We start from the raw sequence: 7,667 nt of genomic DNA on the forward strand, positions 1-7,667 counted from the left end.
GCTTACACACATCCTCAACAGGTTAATAACACACCCCCAACCCTTGATAATTATCAAAGCAGAGTGTGGCTCTCAAATGACACAGCAGCAGCCTCCCGGTGGCGAAATCTTCCGCCTGCCAGTGGGGACTGCAAGATGTATCCAGATGGAGAGTCCAGATGAGTCCAATTACCCCAAACGTTTCCCCTTATTTATACATTAGTAATAGAATGACATGCCCCTTAAAGAAAACTTGTTAAGTAAGCAGTTTCAATGGTGAAGCAAGAGGTTTGTCACAGAGTGTGGGGGAGTCCGGCCCTGCACCCCTCTTCCTGGGACCCACAGTGACTCTTAGCCAGCCAGTAAAACAGAAGGTTTATTGGACAACAGGAACACAGGTTACAGCAGGGCTTGCAGGCACAGTCAGGACCCCTCCATCGAGTCCTTCTGGGCTTTCAGGGTGCTTGGATCCTAGCTAGGATACCCTGAATTCCGCCCACACAGCCCCAAGCCCAAACTCAAACTGCTTCCCTCCTGCCACTCCCTTCCTTTGTTCCCCTTCCCGGGCAAAGATGTTGACCTTTCCCCTCCCTTACCTAGCTCAGGTTACAGGCTCTGGTATCGTCCATCCCCTAAAGTCCTCCCCTGCTCTCCCATCAGACAGCCCCTACTCCATCACAAGGTTCCTTTTGATTATTGATTAACCAGGTGTGGGTTTTTCCAGAGTTTGCAGCCTTGAGGCTCCAATAAAAATTCCTGGGGCACATCCTGCTCTTCTAAATTGCATGTATCAGCAACTTCAATACAATTCTTATCAGGAAGGGCGTGGGGTCAAGCTGCTCTTTCTATGGCACCCCAAACTCCCTCACCTCCTGCCTTGGTCAAGCTGCGACTGCTGAATGGCCAACTTACAGTTTGTTGACTTGGCTTCTTTTAGCAATAAGCCATAGTAGTTTCAGGCACTTTACTGGTTTGCTGGCATCTCCCCATACATCTAGACATACCCTAAGGGCCCTTAAGACACAAAAGAAAATTATTTCACCATTCATACACATGCTCACAGCCAAAAGGAGAACAATATAGCAGTGAAAACAAAAATGATCCCGCTTAACCTACATGAGGCATAGAATCCCAGAACCAATACAACAGATCAGGTCTCTATGTGAGAGGAAATAAGCTGATTTGTTACAGAATTACAGAATCAGGGCCACCAGATGGGGGGGACAATTGGGGCAATTTGCCCCGGGCCCCGCAGGGGCCCCCATGAGAGTTTTTTGGGGGCTCTGGAGCAGGGTCCTTCACTCGCTCCGGGGGGCCCGGAAAACTCTCTCAGGACCAGGGCCCCCAGAGCATCTTCCGCTCCCAGTCTTCGCCGGCGGGGAGTCCTTCTGCTCTGGGGCAGAAGGACCCCCTGTCGCTGAATTACCACTGAAGCAGGACCCAACGCTGAAGTGCAGCTGGGTCTTTGGTAGTAAGTGCCCCGAAGACCTGCGGCGGGGGCCCCCCCGCTGCTGAATTACCGCCAAAGACCGGGCTGCTCTTTGGTGGCAGATCCCGCTTCGGCGATAATTCGGCAGTGGGGGGCCCCCACCGCAGGTCTTCGGGGCACTTTGGCGGCAGGTCCTGGAGTGGGAGGACCCCCCGCTGCCAAATTACCGCCAAAGCAGGGCCCCCCCGTCGCTGAAGACCCCAGGCCCCCGGAATCCTTTGAGCGGCCCTGTACAGAATCCTAGAAGTGTCAAGAGTAGAAGCTGCAGGACCTCCATGGCCTGGTGGCTGGGACTGTTACCTTGCTCTCCTCCATCTGTCTGTATTGATTTGTTTTCTTCTGAATGATATTTAGCTTGTAAATTCATAGAGACAGGGACCATTGTTTTGTTCTGTTTTTGTACAGCACCTAGCACAATCAGGGCCTGGTCTATGACCAGTGACACAAACAGTAAATAATAACAAATAGGACTCTGACATGTATTTCATTGTGGCATTCCCAATCCTAGATTCCATTTTTAAGTTGTTTCTTGGGTTAATTTCCTGGGGCAACTTTTATTTCTAACCTCTGGTCTAGAAGGCTCAAAAACATAACATAAGAACATAAGAACGGCCATACTGAGTCAGACCAAAGATCCATCTATACCAGTATCCTGTCTTCCAACAGTTGCCAATGCCCCAGAGCGAATGAACAGAACAGGTTATCATCAAGTGATCCACCCCGTCCCCATTCCCAGCTTTTGGAAAACAGAGGCTAAGGACACCATCCCTGCCCATCCTGGCTAATAGCCATTGATGGACCTTCCTCCATGCACTTATCAAGTTCTTTTTTGAACCCTGTTATAGTCAGAGGAATGAGTCTCATGTACCATATTGAAAGCATTCATGATCTGGATCATTGGCACAGCCTCTGGCCAAGTCTAGTCTCCACAAAAGCATGTGTTCCCATTATAGGACTCATCAGTGAGGTTAGGAATGCCCCGGGCGGAAAGGATAGTTTGACAGCCTGTCTGAGTCCTTTTTATTTGGGGAGTGGCATAAATACAGGCAATGTCAAGAAAAGAGAATCCTTTATAAGTGGACTGATGGTGAAACATCTATTCTTGGCTATCTCATAAAGACATCTTCACCGCCATCCAACTCTGTGCCATCCTGACTTCTGATTTACTGTGAAGAAATGGCATCCTTTCAGGAAGGAGGAGCAGCAGTGAATTGCAAGGAGAGCTAGTGATATAAGTTCTATCCAAGCTGCCTTTTCAACCACACTTATAAGGCAGGCGATGGACTGCAAGCAAAGCTATAATGTCTCACATTTAAGTGCTGATGAACCTGCCCTTCTAATTGCATAAAACATGTCTTCACAAAACTCGTCACTGGGTTCTGTGCATAAAGTCATAGATTCGACGGTCAGAAGGGACCACTGTGGTCATCTGGTCTGATGTCCTGGATAACACAGGCCATAGAACTGCTCCAAAAAGATGCCTAGAGTAGAGCTCTTAGAAAAATCATCCAACCTTGTTTTCAAAATTGCCCATGATGGCTAATCCACCACAGCCCTGGGTAGATTGTTCCAATGGCTAATTACTCTCACCATTACAAATTTCCAGTCTGAATTTGTCTAGCTTCAACTTCCAGCCATTGCGTCATAACTTTCTACTACTAAATTGAAAAGCCCATTGTTAAATAGTTGTTCCCCGTGTAGGTGTTTATGGACTATAATCAAGTCACTCCTTAGCCTTCTCTTTGTTAAGCTACCTGGTTTTCTAAGCTCTTTGCTGCACCCATATATGCTTGCCTGTGCATTTTTGTCAGTTTCCTCCTGACTTGCATATCAGAAATGCAGGACCTTTGTTAGGTCTGCTTGTAAAGCCGATTTGCTATGAATCAGCTTTTAATCAGTGTCCCAATGAAATCTAACTCAGTCCATCTCCTTTTAAAGCACTGGGTAGTAGACACATTTATTCGCTAACAGCAACCCAGTTGCTGTATCTCAGGGGTTCTCAGACTGGGAGTTGGGAACTCTCAGGAGGTTGTGAGGTTATTGCATGGAGTGGGGTCTCAAGCTGTCAGCCTCCACCCCAAATGCCACTTTGCCTCCAGCATTTATAATGGTGTTCAATATATAAACAAGTGTTTTTAATTTATAAGGGAGGGTTGCACTCAGAGGCTTGCTATGTGAAAGGGGTCACCAGTACAATAGTTTGAGACCCACTGCTGTAGCTCAACGAGTTTACCTGAAGACTCGCTGATGGCCAGCCAGCATATTTTTACTTTTCTATTTCCTTAGCTCAGTTACAAATTTTGTGGGGTTAATTTCAGTTCAAACTCATTAAAAGTTTTATTCTCCGGCTGATAGGTATCCTGTACATGTTATCAAAGACCTAGCTGCATCATTAATTGAAATTGGCTCCTACTATTTTTATCTTTTATTCTATACTTAAATGTATTCAGAAACATAACCATTCTCTTTAAAAAGAAAGAAAAACCTGTTCACCACATATCAGTTAACCCCAGCATCTCACATATTAATGGGAAATATTGCAGACTCAATCCTGCTCCAACTGAAATCAATGGCAAACCTGCCATTGACTTCAAAGAATGCAAGCCCCTCTATTTGCATACAATGTGAATGTTACTTCTTTAAAATATTTAAGATTAGTCTTTCTTCTCTTCTAAAATGACACTAAGCAGTTGCTGGAAAGTAGCTGGAGGCTTCCAGGTGGAAGGAGAAACTTGCCTCCATTTTCTAGGCATAATGACCTCTGTCCTCTCCTGCACTTCCTCCTAGGTGAAACCCTCTGGGGAAGGCAGGATAAATCACTCCTCTCCATGACAAACTTGCTTGAAGCTGGCAAGCTGTGGCATCTATTGCTAGCACTAGAGTTCCAGACACTAATGATATATCTACAGTGCAGTTGAGGTTTAATTTAGCTGGCTCAGATACCAATAGGAGTGAAGCTTCACAAACCCTGGATACTTCTGTGGGCAGCTGTCCCATGCTGAAGTCCATGCTAACTGGAATATGTGGCCACTTACTTAGGTGCCTAAATCTGTCTCATCACAACGTTAATTTTAAAAAGCTAACTCCACTGCTTTCCTAGCCAAGATTGCATTATTCTACCATTGTGAAGCATCCCTGGTTTTGTTTTCCAAGCATTTGAAGGGTTTATTTTCTCCTCACGTAGAAGGGCTAACCCCGAATGTAAGGCCCATTAGAAGAAAAGTTTTCCTTTTTGTCACATTGGCACTCATCAAAAGGGCTGTTCACATAACTGCTGATTCAGGGAGTTGCTTTTTAAAATAGGACTGAGCCCTTTACCCTTTTAGTGGAGTATTTAGTTTCCTAATATTTGGAGAGACAAATATGCTTTGAGAGCAATAAGCCATCATCTTATGGCAGCATTTCACATGCTTTCATTCCAGCCACTTCAAATAGCAAGGTAATAAAGAGTCTCTGTAGAGCGCATTTCATTTTCCGGATGCATCAAGTGGTGAACAGTCAAGTTCTCTTATTTTTCAACCAGCTTAATAAGTTTAGTGTCAACGTCGTACACTTCCTTGTCCGCTAAAACGCCCAAGCGCAATCCCCCAGCCACCACAATAACAGACTGATTCCATGGTGCTCCAGGAACAGAGCCTGACTCCTTCTGCCTGGATGGTGCCGGCTCTGTGGAGGTTGAGGAACAGAGCCCATCTCCCTCTGCCCATGTCAGGCTGGCTCCGTGGGGATCTGGAACCAGAGCCCAGCTCCCTCTGCCCATATCAGCCAGTTCAGTGAGAAGTTCAAGTAAATTTCTACCAGGATTTTTTTAATGTTGCATCCTGTTAGGCAAATAGACAATTTTTGAAAAGACTTTAGCCAATCAAAAAGAAAGCCATGCCTGTAAGGAAATGTGTGGGTGGGATGTTGCCTGTCCATAATAATTTGTGGCCCACACAAACGTACATTCCTAGCTACTCCACTGATGCTATGGAGTTATAGTGGCATAGTTATGGTGCCGTGGCTAAGGTGTTATACTCCCCCTAATGTAAACATGGCCCTAACTAATGCACTTTGTGTTAAATGATTGGGTAAATTAGCATTCTCTAATCACAGAGAATAGTTCCATCTCCTTAATGGACTTGCAATGAGGTGTGGCATGTACAGGATTTAGGGTTGCCCAGCCTGGAGTCTCCAGAAATTAAAGATTGTCATATGATGAAATCTCCAGGAATACATCCAACCAAAAATGGCACCCCTAACAGGACTGCATGTTATGACCAATCCTAGGTTGTAGCTGACTCTGAATTAAATAAACAAAGGCAAGACAGGATTTATTTGAGCTGGGTTGCAAATGGGTAGAATGGCACCGGGAGGGGAAACTGAACTGCTGTCTTCTCCCAACCTATGGGAAAATAGCCACTGAGATCACCCTAGCACAAGAGCAGTGTGTAAAACAGGTTTTTGGCACTGGTGAGACCTCAGAGGCAACAAGTTCCCAAGCTTCGTGGGAAAATGCCAGCAACATTTTGAAGTAAAGGGATTGTGATTCTTTGATGGTAAAACAACCATCGTGACACTCTAGGGGATCAACACTAATTACTTGACTGAGTTTAAATACGTTGACAACTTTTATTGGCAAACTTTTTAATTGTTGTAAGAGGAATTCATTGCAAGTGCAAACTTGCGTCATGAATAGGAAAGCTGAACTAGGTTCCTTGAAAGTTTCATAAACCTTTTGGGGAAGCCAATGTCTGAAGGGTTTTTGGTTGGTGGGTTGACTGGTGTTTTTTGTTTTGTTTTTTTCTTATTTAGCCATTTGTGAATCTACTGCTTAATCTTTGGGTGTACTTGCAATAAACACAACAGGCTGGATGCTGTTCTCAGCTATGCTACTGTAAATCTGGAGTAACTCTGCATTTACTGCTGGAGTTATTTCTGAGTTGTCCTGGAGATCAGACTCAGACCCAAAGACACTAACTGTGAACTAATGCAGTCAACATGACTCTTCTCCATCACACAGAAACACAAAACCCCACCCTTGCCCAAACTGCCCTCCTGAAGATCAATAAACTCAGGGTCTGTCAGACCAAAGAGCAGCAAGTTCCGGTGCTCTGCCATCCGAGGTTACACCAGTATAGTACAGTCAGACTGAGCATCCTAGCTGATCCCACTTGCTCTTTGGAACCTGAGTCATTAACATATGCAGGATCCACCCATAAGGGCTTCAGCCAACACCTTGACTTGCCTCTAGAAATGAATCGGAAGCTAGTGCCATCCCTGCAGCACATCCTCCTGAGAAGCACTGTTAAGCAAACGGACTGCTGCATTGTTGAGCAGCTGAAGTCTGTGTGGTCTTCAGGTGTCACCCAAGCAGCACAAATAGCAGTAATCCAGCCTGGAGCTGACAGAGACAGAGAAAATAGTGAGTCCCACAGGTAAAGTAAAAGCTTGTTCAGTGCTTCATACTGCCACTCTCTGTTGCCTTGCGCCCATTGTGGCTTAAAGCGACCTCTGTATGGTGATAGCCCTTCTTGTCAGTGACGTTAATGCTGCTTATGGTGGAGACATTGCATCATGGTCAAGTGGCCAAGTCAGGACCAACAGCAAAGGGATCATGTGCTTTCAAAGGCTGGAAAGAAAACAGCTTAAATCCAAGAAAACCAAAGTCTTAGGGACTGATTTTCGCCTATAGAACTTCACTCCTGCAGGAGATAGGAATGACTGACCATTGGACCTCAACACTCATGCAGCTTAATGCAAAACTCATTTATTTGTTCTAGATATCCCTGAGTACATTCTACACACTGTACACAAGTTCAAGTTCATTCATTCCCTCCATACACACGCCAACGGAAAAAAAAGAGAGTGAGAGGATCCTTGTGACCCAGCTGAGCTATTCGCCTCATATGCTGGGAAGAGAGAGCTTGTTATATTTTTTTAATATTGGAAAGGTGTTCAGATACTGTGATGATTGGGAAGTTATAGAAATTCCTAGACAGAAGATGTCCCTAAGATGCGCTTGGCACACCAGCTCTGTTTTCTGAAAAGTTGGTAGGACTCTGGTTCTTTTTGGAGTTGGGTCATTGCTGCTTGGGCATACATGCCTTTAAAGAATTCAGCCAACACTACTTGAGTTGATTACCGTGCAACTGTGTGTTTTGAATATGGCCAGTCATTATGTTGTGAGCATGGCTGTCACCAGGTCCCATGTGCGCCT

The sequence above is a fragment of the Gopherus flavomarginatus genome, chromosome 14 (genome assembly GCF_025201925.1).
Source record: "Gopherus flavomarginatus isolate rGopFla2 chromosome 14, rGopFla2.mat.asm, whole genome shotgun sequence".
NCBI lineage: Eukaryota > Metazoa > Chordata > Testudines > Testudinidae > Gopherus > Gopherus flavomarginatus.